Below are 18,007 nucleotides of genomic sequence, written 5' to 3' on the forward strand. Positions count from 1 at the left end.
ACTCTGTCTATCAGATCTAGTCCCTTAAATCTATTTGTCACTTCCACTGTATAATCATAAGGGATTTGATCTAGGTCATACCTGAATGGTCTAGTGCTTTTCCCTACTTTCTTCAATTAAGTCTGAATTTGGCAACAAGGAGTTCATGATCTGAGCCACAGTCAGCTCCTAGTCTTGTTTTTGTTGACTGTATAGAGCTTCTCCATTGGAGAGGTCTGACAGAATGTGGTCCACTGGAGAAGGGAATAGCAAACCACTTCAGTATTCTTGCCTTGAGAACCCCATGAACAGTATAAAAAGGCAAAATGATAGGATACTGAAAGAGGAACTCCCAGGTCAGTAGGGGCCCAATATGCTACTGGAAATGAGTGGAGAAAGAATGAAGGGATGGAGCCAAAGCAAAAACCCAGCTGTGGATGTGACTGGTGATAGAAGCAAGATCTGATGCTGTAAGAGCAATATTGCATAGAAATCTGGAATGTCAGGTCCATGAATCAAGGCAAATTGGAAGTGGTCAAACAGGAGATGGCAAGAGTGAACATCAACATTCTAGGAAACAGTGAACTAAAATGGACTGGACTGGGTGAATTTAACTCAGATGACCATTATATCTACTACTGTGGGCAAGAATCCCTTAGAAGAAATGGAGTAGCCATCATGGTCAACAAAAGAGTCCGAAATGCAGTACTTGGATGCAATCTCAAAAATGACAGAATGATCTCTGTTCATTTTCAAGGCAAACAATTCAATATCACAGTAATCCAAGTCTATACCCCAACCAGCAACTCTGAAGAAGCTGAAGTTGAACGGTTCTATGAAGACCTACAAGATCTTTTAGAACTAACACCCCAAAAAGTTGTCCTTTTCATTATAGGGGGCTGGAATGCAAAAGTAGGAAGTCAAGAAACACCTAGAATAACAGGCAAATTTGGCCTTGGAATATGGAATGAAGCAGGGCAAAGACTAACAGAGTTTTGCCAAGAAAATGTACTGGTCATAGCAAACACCCTCTTCCAACAACACAAGAGAAGACTCTACACATGGACATCACCAGATGGTCGACACCAAAATCAGATTGATTATATTCTTTGATTTAAGCACTTGGTACCTGAATACTTAGAAAATAATGGATTCAATAAGAGTATGAACTGGTACAAAGGTGCCCAAAGCTAGTGTTTAAAAGATATAAAGGATTAAGTAAATACTAATTTGCTTACCACCTTGCTGCTGCTGCTACTGCTAAGTCGCTTCAGTCGTGTCCAACTCTGTGCGACCCCATAGACGGCAGCCCACCAGGCTCCACCATCTTTGGGATTCTCCAGGCAAGAACACTCGAGTGGGTTGCCATTTCCTTCTCTAATGCATGAAAGTGAAAAGTGAAAGTCAAGTCACTCAGTCGTGTCCAACTCTTAGGGACCCCATGGACTGCAGCCTACCAGGCTCCTCCGTCCATGGGGTTTTCCAGGCAAGAAGAGTACTGGAGTGGGTTGCCATTGCCTTCTCCGACTTACCACCTCAGTGAGTAAACATTAATTATTATATTTAACAATTTATAATTGCTACAATTTTCATGGAAAAGCAAACAATGTCATCCTAAGGTGGCAGTCCATGAAAGAGTATGTACATATTGGCAAACTTCATAAGTAATTTTTTTTGCTTTGTCTTTAAGAATTTTAGTACTCTTTGACATACTTTCTAGCACCCTACATGAGATCAGGAACCCTGTAGCAAATATTTCCTTATATCTCAGAGTGTTTTATGTAGAATAGTTCAGTAAGTTGTTATTCACTATTATGCATATATATGTTCCAGGTAACCTCAAAATAAGAAGTAACTATAAGTTGGAGAAGGCAATGGCACCCCACTCCAGTACTCTTGCCTGGAGAATCCCATGGATGGAGGAGCCTAGTGGGCTGCAGTTCATGGGGTCGCCAAGAGTCGGACACAGCTGAGTGACTTCACTTTCACTTTTCACTTTCATGCATTGGAGAAGGAAATGGCAACCCACTCCAGTGTTCTTGCCTGGAGAATCCCAGGGACGGGGAAGCCTGGTGGGCTGCCGTCTATGGGGTCACACAGAGTCGGACAAGACTGAAGCGACTTAGCAGCAGCAGCAGCATAAGTTCTATTAAATTACATAGCATGTATTATATAACTTATGTTAATTGAAAACTTTAAATGCCTAATCTTCTTGCATGCATTGAATCTACAAAATGTTTGTGATTAAACATGAGTAATCAAAATAAAGCAATCATTCTTTCTGTTGAGATTTTTTTAAAAGTATTTTGGAAGGTATTTGTATGAAAGGTATAGTTTTGTAAAGAAAAAAAAACAATTGAAAGTGGTAAATTGAGTATTTTTGAGTCTACAAGAGATAATGATGTATAATGAAGAAACATATGGTCTGGAAAAAAAAAAAAAACAACAGTGAAAAAAACTTTAAAGATATTATGGTTAATTTTCAACTCAAGTTTGGATTATACAGCTTCCTCGTTTTCATGTTATGTAATACATGAGCTCATTGAATCTGGCATCAAACTGAAAAGCTTCTGCAAGGCAGAAGAAACAATCAATAAAATGAAAAACAACTATGGAATGGGAGAAAATACTTGCAAATCATACATCTGATAAGGCGTTAATATACAAAATATATAAAGAACCCATATAATTCAATAGCAAAACAAATAACTCAGTTTAAAAATGGACTGGGGACTGAACAGAGGACAATGTAAACGGCCAGCATATACATGAAAAGAGGCTCAAGTGAAAGTGAAAGTCACCAAGTCCTGTCTGACTTGTTGTGACCCCATGGACTGTCCATGCAATTCTTCAGGCCACAATACTGGAGTGGGTAGCCTTTCCCTTCTCCAGGGGATCTTCCCAACCCAGGGACAGAACCCAGGTCTCCTGCATTGTGGGCAGATTCTTTACCAGCTGAGCCGCAAGGAAAGTCCATCTAATCATCAGAGGAGTGCAGATAAAGATCACAATGAGACACCACCTCACACCTCTTAGAATGGCTATATTTGATATTTACATCAAATATAAAAGAGATTACAAGAGTTAGTGAAGATGTGGAGAAAAATGAAGCCTTTGTGCACTGTTAGCGGGAATGTAAATTGGTGCAACCACTATGGAAACTGTATGAAGATTCCTCAAAAAAAAATTAAAATAGAGCTACCATGTGGTCCAGCAATTGCACTTCTGAGTACAAAACCAAAGGGAACAAAAGCGGAATCTCAAAGAGGCATCTGTATCCCATGTTCACTGCAGCATTATTCACAACAGCCAAGTTATGGTGAAGGAGGAAGCAGACAGAACAGGCTCCATCTTGAAAGCAGGACTCCGTCTTTGGCAGGACCATGGACTTTGAGCTATATGTCCTGTATCTATGGAAATGACATACCAAGTGGAAAACCAGATCCCCGGATGGAAGAGCCCCAGGGCTCATACCTAGACTCTCTGTTGCCTAAAAGAATACCCTAATTATCTGTGTAACCAAATAGAATAATAAATTCTATTATGCTTATTGGGGTATAACCACAGGCTGGTTGATAATTGTCCGCTGTTAACTACCTAGGGTTAAGACATACGAATCATGGGTTAACTTTGATTATATCTTTCTTTTCCTTTGTTCAGACTAGTTTCAGGGAATTAGCCACAGCATTCAGGTGTGAGATCTTGCAATGTTCCCACTTGCTTGTCCCACCTGCTCAGCAGCTCACCTGGTCTTTGTCTGCAGGAGGCTGCAGCCCTGTTTCCAGTTCTCCCCGCTGAAGTGGAAGGAGCAGAGAAGACGTATTTGAAATGTTCTAACCTGACTGGGGGCGGTCTGAAGGGCTAGTCTCTTGTAGCTATAAAATGAATGAGTTCTGAGGATTTAATGTGCAGCATAGTGAGTATATGGTGATTACATGGTGATTATATATGGTATCGCTAGTGGCTCAGATGGTAAAGAATCTGCCTGCAATGTGGGGGAACCCGGTCCAATCTCTGGGTCGGGAAGATCTCCTGGAAAAGGACATGGCAACCCGCTCCAGTATTCTTGCCTGGAGAATCCCATGGACAAAGGAGCCCAGCAGGCTACAGTCCATCGGGTCTCAAAGAGTCAGACACGACTGAGTGACTAATACGTTAAAGGTGATTATATTAATAGTTAATAAAAGGTTTTCTCAGGTCTTTCCTGAGCGTGTGTCTTGCCTAGGTCTAAGGTGGCTTTTTTGATTCTCCCTTCCTTCCACAGGGCTGCCTTTAAACATCTTAAAGGTCAAGAGTGTCACCCTAGCTACCCTGAGCCTTGGTCTACTGTCTGTCCCACTTGTACTCTCCTGCTCCACGTGGTCTCCCTGCGGCTTTCCCAAGAGGCACACACTGCTTCTCCTGCTGAGATCTAAGTTAGGCGGAACAGAGACTAGCCCTTCAGACCGCCCCCAGTCAGGTTAGAACATTTCAAATACGTCTTCTCTGCTCCTTCCACTTCAGCGGGGAGAACTGGAAACAGGGCTGCAGCCTCCTGCAGACAAAGACCAGGTGAGCTGCTGAGCAGGTGGGACAAGCAAGTGGGAACATCGCAAGATCTCACACCTGAATGCTGTGGCTTTTTTCTTGAATGGGTTGGTTGAAGTAGGCTTTCTAACCAGAGTTCCTCTAATTTGGCCCATTTTGAATGTGCTTGATGTTTCCTTGGGGGAACAAGGGCTTGGAACTTCCTGTTCTGTCATTTTCTGGAACAAAAATAAACACATTTAAAAATATTCATTTAAATGATTGATCCTAATCCTTTATAAAGCAAAAACCCATCCGATTGAGATACAATTAACTGCATAATAATTATATGATACATAATTAAATAAGAAATCATGCTTATTTTTAGTTTTGTTAAACTAAAGAAAATTAAGGAAATATTTAATACTTAGTGCCTCACTTTCTTTACCTGTATAATGAGATTAATGCCCCCTCACAGGATGGCTTGACTATTACTTTATTTCACATGTGGACAGTGTATGGAAGAATGCACATTTTAGTTCTCCAAAAATCTGGCTAGTTTTACTTTTATTACAATTTTTCATAATTAACATCATAATATATAAAGCTAATCTTAAACATAACAGAATAGATCAATAGAAGTAATTTTGTTAGAATGAACACATAATTTGTAATCCAAATTGATATTTTAAGGATGAAAGTATCATTATTTATAATTATACTGGTGAAAACAGTAATAAATCAAGACTCTTCTGGGTAAACCTGTACATAATTACAGTGAATAATTTAACATTTCTCTGACAGAAAAAATTAATATAACAAAAAGCCCATTCATGCAATTAATAAACACAGAATAATATATGTTTGAACTTTTTAATCTTATAAATATATGTAATAAATGATGGTCTTTAATGTAAAATAATGGCCTTTAACATGAAATTATGAAAACAAATGAGTTAAACTATGTGTCAAGTTGTTAATAAAACATATTAAATAAGACAGCAAAGGCAAGTTATCAAAATGTAAAGAGAAATAAACAAAATAGACATCAGAAATAATAAAAAGAAAATAATTCATAAATACAAAGACAATGGAAATTTTTAATTCATTAAAACTCATTAAAGCAGATAATGTGCAAGAGGCTAAAGATTTTGTAAAAATAGTCAGCTGCATTCTTACATTTAGAGCAGATGGTTTTACCTGAAGTTTCTTTTATGTTAAATTAACTACTGATAATCCAGAACACAATAAAGGATCAAATGTCATCAGAAACTAAGGTTAAACTCGTAATGGCTGCACATTTTTACTTTACATACACATTTTTACTTCTACCCACATACATATACACTAGAGAAATCTCACTTACATGAGAGAAATCTCCCTTAGAAATATGAGTGCGTTAGGTACACTTTATCAAATTTTATATATCTGTATCTATATAAAATGTTTAAGCCAGTGATTCTCGTCTTGGGTTTATATTTCATAGATATTCTTACACAGGCAAAGAAGGACATATTGCAGATGTGAGATATTTGTCAATTCAAACTCATGACCCCTGATGCTGGTGCAAAATATAGTTCATGCTACTGCTAAGTAACTTCAGTCGTGTCCGACTCTGTGCGACCCCATAGACAGAAGCCCACCAGGCTCCCCCATCCCTGGGATTCTCCAGGCAAGAACACTGGAGTGGGTTGCCATTTCCTTCTCCAATGCATGAAAGTGAAAAGTGAAAGGAAGTTGCTCAGTCATGTCCGACTCTTATCGACCCCATGGACTACAGCTTACCAGGCTCCTCCATCCATGGGATTTTCCAGGCAAGAGTACTGAAGTGGGGTGCCATTGCCTTACCAGTCAATAAAAATTCCATTAAATGCTCTAATCAATCAAATGACAAAGGCATGGCCAAAAAGTTCACAAAGGATTGGAGAAAAAATGACTAATGACCAAATAAAATATCGGAAATGGCCAAGTAGAATTTTTGAAAGGAAATCAAATTTTCTTAAGAATAATATATAATTTTGTTTGTTAAATTATAATAAGTTTGACTATGTCAAAACATTCAAGTTGTATTAATATCTATAATTTTTCTCTATGTATATATATATATAAATATATTTATGCACATTTTTATGTAGTTAAATATTGATAGAGTAGGTAAACATAGAGATATATAAATATGAATGAAATACAATAACATCTTAACATTAGTAATGCCCATAAAAACATATGGTTGGGTCTTACTATTTATTCCTATATTTAAATGCCTTACTATAATTTTAAAATTATTCAATTAAAATATATAGTTCTTATAAAAAATGACAATATTCTAAATTATTTATATAAGAATTTATTCTGGCCCTTATAGCAACTTTGGTCTTTTAACTGGCCTGTGAAAGTATAATCTCTTTAACAAGTGGTGCTGGGAAAACTGGTCAACCAATTGTACAAGAATGAAACTAGAACACTTTCTAACACCATACACAAAAATAAACTCAAAATGGATTAAAGATCTAAACGTAAGACCAGATACTATAAAACTCCTAGAGGAGAACGTAGGCAAAACACTCTCCGACATACATCACAGCAGGATCCTCTATGACCTACCTCCCAGAATATTGGAAATAAAAGCAAAAATAAACAAATGGGACCTAATTAAACTTAAAAGCTTCTGAACAACAAAGGAAATTATAAGCAAGGTGAAAAGACAGCCTTGAGAATGGGAGAAAATAATAGCAAATGAAGCAACTGACAAACAACTAATTTCAAAAATATACAAGCAACTCCTACAGCTCAATTCCAGAAAAATAAATGACCCAATCAAAAAATGGGCCAAAGAACTAAACAGACATTTCTCCAAAGAAGACATACAGATGGCTAACAAACACAAGAAAAGATGCTTAATATCACTCATTATCAGAGAAATGCAAATCAAAACCACTATGAGGTACCATTTCACGCCAGTCAGAATGGCTGCGATCCAAAAGTCTACAAGCAATAAATGCTGGAGAGGGTGTGGAGAAAAGGGAACCCTCTTACACTGTTGGTGGGAATGCAAACTAGTACAGCCACTATGGAGAACAGTGTGGAGATTCCTTAAAAAACTGGAAGTAGAACTGCCTTATGATCCAACAATCCCACTACTGGGCATACACACTGAGAAAACCAGAAGGGAAAGAGACATGTGTACCCCAATGTTCATCGCAGCACTGTTTATAATAGCCAGGACATGGAAGCAACCTAGATGTCCATCAGCAGATGAACGGATAAGAAAGCAGTGGTACATATACACAATGGAGTATTACTCAGCCATTAAAAAGAATACATTTGAATCAGTTCTAATGAGGTGGATGAAACTGGAACCTATTATACAGAGGGAAGTAAGCCAGAAAGAAAAACACCAATACAGTATACTAATGCATATATATGGAATTTAGAAAGATGGTAACAATAACCCTGTGTACGAGACAGCAAAAGAGACACTGATGTATAGATCAGTCTTATGGACTCTGTGGGAAAGGGAGAGGGTGGGGAGATTTGGGAGAATGGCATTGAAACTTGTATAATATCATGTATGAAACAAGTCGCCAGTCCAGGTTCGATGCAGGATACTGGATGCTTGGGGCTGGTGCACTGGGACGACCCAGAGGGAGGGTATGGGGAGGGAGGAGGGAGGAGGGATATGAGTCTGAGTGAACTCCGGGGGTTGGTGATGCACAGGGAGGCCTGGCCTGCTGCGATTCATGGGGTCGCAAAGAGTTGGACACGACTGAGCGACTGATCTGATCTGATCTGAATATATCTGGGAAGAGAAGTGAGTCAATAGTCACTCAGTCATTTCTGACTCTTCTGGCAACCCCATGGACTATCCAGTCCATGGAATTCTCCAGGCCAGAACACTGAAGTGGGTAGCCTTTCCTTTCTCCAAGGGATTTTCACAGCCCTGGGATTCAATGCAGGTCTCCCGGATTCTTTACCAGCTGAGCCACAAGGGAAGCCCAAGAATACTGGAGTGGGTAGCCTATTGGGTCTCTAGTGGATCTTCCCAACCCAGGAATCCAACCGGGGTCTCCTGCATGGCAGGTGGATTTTTTTTACCAACTGAGCCACAAGGGAAGAGAAGAGAACTATAATTGAAGATCTCACAGATCAGATAAGATCAGATCAGTTGCTCAGTCGTGTCCGACTCTTTGTGACCCCGTGAATCGCAGCACACCAGGCCTCCCTGTCCATCACCAACTCCTGGAGTTCACTCAGACTCACGTCCATTTAGTCAGTGATGCCATCCAGCCATCTCATCCTCTGTCGTCCCCTTCTCCTCCTGCCCCCAACCCTTCTCAGCATTAGAGTCTTTTCCAATGAGTCAACTCTTCGCATGAGGTGGCCAACGTACTGGAGTTTCAGCTTTAACATCATTCCTTCCAAAGAAATCCCAGGGCTGATCTCCTTCAGAATGGACTGGTTGGATCTCCTTGCAGTCCAAGGGACTCTCAAGAGTCTTCTCCAACACCATAGTTCAAAAGCATCAATTCCTTGGCACTCAGCCTTCTTCACAGTCCAACTCTCACATCTATACATGACCACGGGAAAAACCACAGCCTTGACTAGACGAACCTTTGTTGGCAAAGTAATATGACTTAAAAAGAAAGGGCAATGCTTTGTGTGCTAGAGAATCTCAGAGAATTCTCCATGGAGGGGGTCTTGAACTGGACCTTAAGAATTGAGAAACATTTGTAGTGATGAGGCTCTAGACATTCTGAGAATGCATGGGGGAAAAAAGAATATCCCCAATCTGGGTTATCTAGTGTGGGAGTTAAATGAAGACAGTATTGCACCACCACACAAGCATTACTCCCTGCTTCGTACTCGCCTTGCCTTTCCCACATCATCATATAAATGGACTCATACAATCCATAACCTTTCAGTTCTGGCATCTTTCATTTGTCAAAGCATATTTAAAATCCATTTTTGTTGTTCTAAGAATCAATAGTTCATTAATGAGCAGTATTCCATTGCCTTGATATTTGTTCATCCATTCACATATTGAAGGGCATTTTGTTACATGCAGTAATTTTAATTATTCTCAGTTTAAAAATATCATTGATACTTTCCCATGTAAGCTAGTGTGCTGCTGTGATAGTTCTAATGGTTACAAGGCCACTAAATTCCATTTACTGCCTATACAACAATCTGTTTACATAATTCTTTATTGACAGTTTCCAAGTTAAATAATAATAAAGAACTTTGAAACAAAATTTAACTCCCTTCATCATTCTATTCTTAATCTAATTTTCTTGAAGTAAAATTTGAAGTCAAAAGATGCTCAATATTTTGGGCATTTGGACTCAAAATTTATGAGACTGATAATTTTTGCTATATGGAAATCTCATGATTTTGTTTTTGAGGAAGAAGTATTAGGCTAAGGGAATCACAGAGCTACATAACAAGGAGTAGAGAGGAAAGAAAAGATAACATTTCTTAAATTTATGTAAAAACAAACTCTGTGATTGGAATTAATGCCAAAATAATACATTAGGCCAATTTTACCAAGCACTTAATTCACAGGGATAAAGTTACTCTCATTTTTAAGATTAATTCCATGTAGAAAAAACTGAATTTTTTTCACTTATATTCTCATAAGACTACTTGCAATCAATCGACTTCTCCCCCAGGTCTGCAGGTAGGATCTTTCCTAATATAATATTTAGGTGGAAATTAATCAGCATAAACATACCAAACAATGTAGACAATCTATCAATTCAGTGAACACATTAACCAATTTACAATTTTAATAAATATAAGAAATTGTCTGATTTTCTGAATTCTATTTCTTTCAAAAGATTTATTGCTATCTTGTAGATACTATCTTAATGTTCATATATTATTTCCTCCCCAATCAGCTAAATCCATAGTTGGTTTCATACTTTATTACCAATATTTTTTTCTTTAGAAAGTATGAAACCAATAGAACATTTTATGACCACTTTCAACTTTCATTTAAAACCCTAAATCCATGGTGAAGAAAAATTAATTTATGATTTTTTTTACTATCTTACACTCAAGTCATAAAATTTTTTCATTTTAAAGAGCTATATAAAGTTAAATACTCTATTGGGCTTTACCCCTTAGCTCTTAAATGCATATGTATTTTTCTTTCTTTTCCTTTGAACTAAGAGGTGGCATATTGTCAGGAGTAAATGAATCTTGAAATTTATAAGTTCAGAATTTAAGGTCTTCAAATTTTCAGGGAAACTTGACCTTGGATAAAGGCAGTCACTGAGCCCTATCATAAAAATTATATTCTTTTATGTAGGCTTCCAGAGTCTTCTGAGATAGCTCATTCATGTAAGAAATAAGGACTGCCATTTATGGGGAAAACACTTGTTAATTTTCTCAACTTTCTTATTTTGATCAATTCAACTGTAAGAAGAAAACTGGATTATGTATTTTCATTCCCTTTATATTTTAAATATTTATGATCCTACATCACTATTAAAATACAAAGGGCATATGTATTAAGCTACCTCAATGATGGAAGCTTAAGTTAAACTTGTAAGATTAAAAAGCAATCTCTACAATATTGAAGTAAAAGAAATTATCATCTGAAAACTTCAACAGTTCAAACTTCAGAATGTATTAAATTTACAAAGGTATCAAACTTAATCGTTTATTTTGAAATGTGGTATCTTAAAATAACTTTTTTGGATTTATGTTATTTGTCTGAGTGAGTTTTCTTATCAACAAGTTCCACAGGCTAAAAATGATTATAGATAAATAACTGATTTTAACTATGTTAGAGCAAATAAGCAATGCTTTAGGGAAATTACATTCACCTCATTGATAAACACTTAACTTAATGGCATATGACGATGGGCATCTACTTTTATGCATTAAGGGATGGGTCATAGATGGGTGGGCTGCTGTCTTATTAAAAATGCATTAGACTGGAAAACTCATTTCATGTTGTAGGCAAAATTAAGAAATTTTCTAATATCAGTAAACAGAACTGTAGTTAAGCCAATTTCAAGAGTGTCAATAGACTTTATACTGTAAAAATACATACAGTAAATTATTATTACTTGTTTTTGTGACTATTAACAAAATGCTGAAAACCATAAATAGTTAACTTTTTGAATTTATTCTACATTAGACATAGTCATTTGTCCACATAGCCAAGAATTCTATATTTACACAAAATAGATATGATAACAAAGAGTATATAAACATAGAAATGCTTACTATTTTTGTGTGTAAGCTTTTATATTAATGGTATTATTCTGCATGTATCCTTTTCAACTTGCTTAATTTCCTAAATATTTTCTAAATTTATAGTAGGGCACATTATTCTTTGATTTGCATACATTTTAACTCAAAACATTCAATTTTATGGAGAACCCAGACCCCTGAACATGTCTCCTTGAATACATGAATGTTTCCCCCACTGATTCTTTAAACACACCATGTAGAAATGCCATTCTTCAATTTAGATGCCATCTTGGGCAGGACCCACAATTTCCTTATGAACTTCGGTTCTGTCTTTTAGAGAGTTACCATTTACTCACAAGTGTTATGGAAGAAATTTTCACATATTGGAGTCTACAGAGGTCATTCTGGCTAGGACACAGTTTAACTTGAACTTTACTTTAATTAGAATAGCCTGACTCATGGCCTGTTTATCATACACTGTACAACTGCTTTAACCATTAAAGAAAAGGATGCCAAAACTATGTTGAATAGTAATGGTGAAAGTGGGCACCCTTGTCTTGTTCCTGACTTTAGAGGAAATGCTTTCAATTTTTCACCATTGAGGATAATGTGTGCTGTGGGTTTGTCATATATAGCTTTTATTATGTTGCGGTATGTTCCTTCTATTTCTGCTTTCTGGAGGATTTTTATCATAAATGGGTGTTGAATTTTGTCAAAGGCTTTCTCTGCATCTATTGAGATAATCATATGGTTTTTATCTTTCAATTTGTTAATGTAGAGTATTACATTGATTGATTTGCAGATATTGAAGAATCCTTGCATCCCTGGGATAAAGCCCACTTGGTCATGATGTATGATCTTTCTGATATGTTGGTGGATGAAACTGGAGCCTATTACACAGCGTGAAGTAAGCCAGAAAGAAAAACATCAATACAGTATATTAACACATATATATGGAATTTAGAAAGATGGTAACGATAACCCTGTATGCGAGACAGCAAAAGAGACACAGATGTATAGAAGTCTTTTGGACTGTGGGAGAGGGCGAGGGTGGGATGATTTGGAAGAATGGCATTGAAACATGTATATTATCATATGTGAAACAGATCGCCAGTCCAGGTTCAATGCATGAGACAGGGTGCTCAGGGCTGGTGCACTGGGATGATCCTGAGGGATGGGATAGGGCGGGAGGTGGGAGGGGGGTTCAGGATGGGGACACATGTACACCCGTGGCTGATTCATGTCAATGTATGGCAAAAACCACTACAATATTGTAGAGTAATTAGCCTCCAATTAAAATGAATAAATTTATATAAGAAAAGAAAAGAATGCATTTAAAAGTCAAATGAAGTATTAATAATGGATTCAGGCATTTGTAATGGTGCCATGGGTCCACTGTGGATGTGGCTTCAGATACATTCCTGCATCCCTGAGAACATAAATTTTCTGAATTGGATTAAACTCAGCCATTTTCTAAACAATACCTTCCAGCAGGTGCCAGCTGCTTCCTTCTGGTCAGAAGTTCTCCCCTTGTAACTACCCAACCATTTCACATTCCAACCAACCCCGGCTTAAAAATACACTTACCAGCTCCAATGCTGTTTTGTCAAATGATTCATAGAACTTTGCGTAGATGCAAATAATTGATAAATACTCTATAATGGAAATAGAAAGGCTCAAAATGATACTCTTGTGTATTAATTATTTGCACCTACACATGTTAAAATTTCAGTCACTCTAAATTAAAACTTTGATCTCATGTCAAATCCCATCATTCTCCACTCACCTGTCCCAGAGCCCGTGAAGGGTTAGAGGTTTAATATACTCAGAGGTCCTTTCTTGACTTCCTCCTTCTCCTCCATATCCTGACTCCTTCAATCGGGGCACACTAAGAAAGCATGAGAGGTAAAGACCTAGGCAGAGGATTTGCAATTCTTCTTTAACCAGAAGTGCCTCTGTCATGGCAGTTTTATGGGAAAGTCCCAGGACCTTTCATCTGTGGCAAGCAGTGCTCTCTCTGACATCCTGTGCAAGCAAGAGCTCTTCTTACACGGGGCAAGGGATGTGTGTGGAGATAGCTCCTGCCTCAGCACCTTCCTGTGGGAAACCATGAAAAAGCTGGCTGAATCTACCCACAAGAAACCCTGCCCCCTAGCTATGACAAGTGCCTGAAGTGCAGCCTCCACACTCTATTGTCCCATCCAATATCTTGTCCTTAAAAGATAATTGGCCTAATAACAAAATTCACTATTTTCAAAACCAAAATAGGTGTCTGAGCAACAAAAGCTTTTGTATGCTTGGACACCTATTGCTATTGTTGTTCAGTTGCTAAGTCCTGTCTGAGTCTTTGCAACTCCATGGACTGCAGCATGTCAGGCTTCTCTGTCCTTCACTATTTGAAATTGATCAAATTCTTGTCAGTTGAGTTGGTGATGCTATCTAACCATCTCATTCTCTGTGGCTTCCTTTTCCTTTTGCCCTGAATCTTTCCTAGCATCAGAATCTTTTCCAATGAGTCAGCTCTTCATATCAGGTTACCAAAGTATTGGAGCTTCAATTTCAGCATCAGTCCTTCCAATGAATATTCAGGGTTTATTTCTTTCTTTTTTTTTTTTTTTTTTTTTGTTAAGCAGGTTGTTCTTTATTTTCTCTTTTTATGAACAATATCTTTGTAACACAACCTTAGTCCATATCCATAGTTCTTTCCTTGGGATGAATCCCTAAAGGCAGAATTACTGGATTGAAAGTTGAGCAAATCTGTAATTTAAGAAAACGACCATTGCTAAAATGCTTTCAAGAAAATTTCATCCAATTTACCCTCATTTCAACATCTTTGGCAATAAATGACCCTAATTAATTTCTAATCTTTTATAATTTGATACCTAAAAATATGGACTCTCACTTTCTTACATCATTTTTCATATTTTCATATAATGTTCTGACTACATGCAAAGTTGAACTTTCTTATGGACTCTGTGGGAGAGGGAGAGGGTGGGGAGATTTGGGAGAATGGCATTGAAACATGTATAATATCATGTATGAAACGAGTTGCCAGTCCAGGTTCGATGCATGATACTGGATGCTTGGGGCTGGTGCACTGGGACGACCCAGAGGGAGGGTATGGGGAGGGAGGAGGGAGGAGGGTTCAGGATGGGGAGCACGGGTATACCTGTGGTGGATTCATTTTGATGTTTGGCAAAACTAATACAATATTGTAAAGTTTAAAAATAAAATAAAATTTAAAAAAAGAAAAAAAAGACAAAGAAAAAAAAGACATTAACTTTAAAAAAATATAAAATAATAAAAAAAAATAAATGTGAGTTAAACCACAAAAAAAAAAGGGGGGGGGGGGAGGTTATTTCCTTTAGGATTGACTGGTTTGATTTCCTTGCAGTTCAAGGGACTCTCAAGAGTCTTCTCCAACACCACAATTAGAAAGCATCAACTCTTTGATGCTCAGCTTTATTTATGGTCCAGCTCTCACATTAGTACACAACTAGTGGAAAAACCAAAGCTTTAACTAGAAAGACTTTGTTGGCAAAATGATGTCTCTGCTTTTTCATATGCTGTCTAGATTTGTCATAGCTTTCCTTCCAAGAGCAGATGCCTTTTAATTTCATGGCTGCAGTCACCATCTGCAGTGATTCTGGAGCCCATGAAAATAAAATCTGTCACTGCTTCCACTTTTTTGCCTTCTGTTTGCCATCAAGCGATAGGACTAGATGCCATGATCTTAGTTTTTTGAATGCTGAGTTTCAAGCCAGCTTTTTTCACTCTCTTCTGTCACCCCCACCAAGAGACCCTCTAGTTTCTCTTCACTTTCTGCCATTAGAGTAGTATCATCTGCATATCTGAGGTTGTCAATACTTCTCCCAGCAATATTGATTCCAGCTTGTGATTCATCCAGCCTGGCATTTCACATGATGTACTCTGCATATAAGTTAAATAAGCAGGGTGACACTATACAGCTTTGGCCTGAAAGTGAAAGTGAAGCCTCTCAGTCGTGTCCCACTCATTGAGATCCCGTGGACTGTAGCCCACCAGGCTCCTCTGTCCATGGGATTCTCCAGACAAGAATACTGGAGTGGGTTGCCATTTCCTTCTCCAGGTGTTCTTCCCAACCCAGGGATCGAACTCGGGTCTCCTGCATTGCAGGCAATTGCTTTAATTTTGAACCATCAGTTGTTCAATGCCCTGTTCTGTTGTTTCTTGATTGCATGCATGTTTCTCATCAGAGAAGTAAGGTGGTCTTGTACTCCTATCTCTAAAAATTTTCCAGTTTTTTGGAATCCACATAGTCAAAGGCTTTTGTGTGGTCAATGAAACAGAAGTAGATGTTTTTCTGAAACTCCCTTGCTTTCTCCATGATCCAAAGATTGGTAATTTGATCTCTGCCTGCAAATGTATCACAATCTTTATTCATAGCTACTTCTTGAACTCAATCTTTTTTTTTCTGGGTTCAGTTTCTCTGCTTCTAAAATGCATTTTAATTTAATGTGCTTTGATGAGGTTCTGTTAAAAGCAAATTCTTTAAGTCTTTTCTTTTTCCTTGTTTTAATTCTTTCACTTGAATTATATTTTTTACAGGTTTATAGAATTCTATATTAAATAATGGTTTACCTCAGAATTTCCAAGGCATGCCTTAATAAGAAAGAAGTCTGTTGTCAGTGCAATTATATTATTTTTAAACTTAATTTGTCTTTGCTATTTTATGTTAGTATGTTTTACCTAGGTTTTTATGCTTTTTTTTTTCTTGTTAAAGTTATATTGAGCTTATTTGAATCTCAGAAATTATTTGTTTCTATATACCAAATATAAAGCAACCAGTCTATGAAATATTTTTGTTCAATTTTTTTGTCAGTATGTCTGAAAATCCAGTAAGACATACGGTAGTTCCCTCTTATTCTCAGGGGACACCTTCCAAGACCCCCATTGGATGGTGGAAGCCATGGATAGTACCAAAGCAAGAACGCCTGAGACTGGATATGTGTGTGTGTGTGTGTGTGTGTATGTGTGTGTGTGTTAGTTGCTCATTTGTGCCCGGCTCTTTGTCAGACTTCCATGGACTGTAGCTTGCCAGACTCCTCTGTCCAAGGAAATCTCCAGGCAAGAATATTGGAGTGGGTAGCCATTCCCTTCTCAAGGAGATCTTCCCAACCCAGGGATTAAACCCAGGTCTCTTGAATTGCATGATTCTTTACCATCTGAGTCACCAAGGAATTAAATATATATAATAAAATAAATGTGTGTGTGTATATATCTAATATTTCCCTATACATTCATATATACCTATGATAAAGTTCATAAATTATTACTGTACCCATAAATTATTAATGGGTACAGTAAGATAATAAGAATAATAACAAAATAGAACACTTATAACAATATACTAATATAAAAGTTTTGTGAATGTGGTCTCTCTCTCTCAAAATATCTTATTGTACAAATTTAATGCCTTTTCCACCTTAACAAAGTACTTATCAGACCACACTGTGGTGCAACAGTAAAACTGGCACAGATTTCTTTTTCTTTCTTCACCATTTCTCGAATAGAAGATTCATCCTTACTGTAGATCTCAGCAACCTCAGCCTACCATTTCTTTTCTTTCCTCGTTAAGTAGAGAACTTGAACCTTTTTAGTAAAAGGAAGCACTTTATGGGTTCTCTGTGGCATGTCTGAATTGGGAGCATCACCCTTCTGATGCTTTGGGGCCACTATCAAGTAACATAAGGGTCATTTGGACATGAGCACTGTGACACCTTCAGAGTGATCAGATAACCCGGACACTACCAAGTGACCAAAGCACACGATATGCTGGGCAAAGGGATAATTCAGACCTCTGACAGGATGGAAGAAAATGCACAGAATTCCATTACACGATGTAGAAAAGTGTACAGTGTATGAATTGTCTACTTTCATAATTTTCCATTTAGTATTTTCAGACTGCAATTGACCACAGACTCCTGAAATTGCAGAAAGTGAAGTTGTAGGCAGGGGAGACCACGGACAAGAGAAGACTGCTGCACTGAACTATCTTCTTTTCCTACACATCTCATTTTTAGCTACGCCCTCTCTCTTTCTCCACATTAACTATTTTTCTCATTAAATGTGTCTCATCTGCAACTTAGTTCATTTATTTTTCCTTTTTTGCTTCAGTGGCTATTTTATTCTATTTATGCAATTTATTCCATTGTTCAAAGCCGCCTGTTCTTTTTTCCTAGTGTCTTGACCTTAAATTTCATAAAAATGTAAAACATACTATGGTCCTAAGTGCTTCTTGGTCTAATTGTGCTGCTTATTATGCCTTATGATTCTTGCT

Source organism: Bos indicus, chromosome 27, assembly GCF_029378745.1.
Source record: "Bos indicus isolate NIAB-ARS_2022 breed Sahiwal x Tharparkar chromosome 27, NIAB-ARS_B.indTharparkar_mat_pri_1.0, whole genome shotgun sequence".
Classification (NCBI taxonomy): Eukaryota; Metazoa; Chordata; class Mammalia; order Artiodactyla; family Bovidae; genus Bos; species Bos indicus.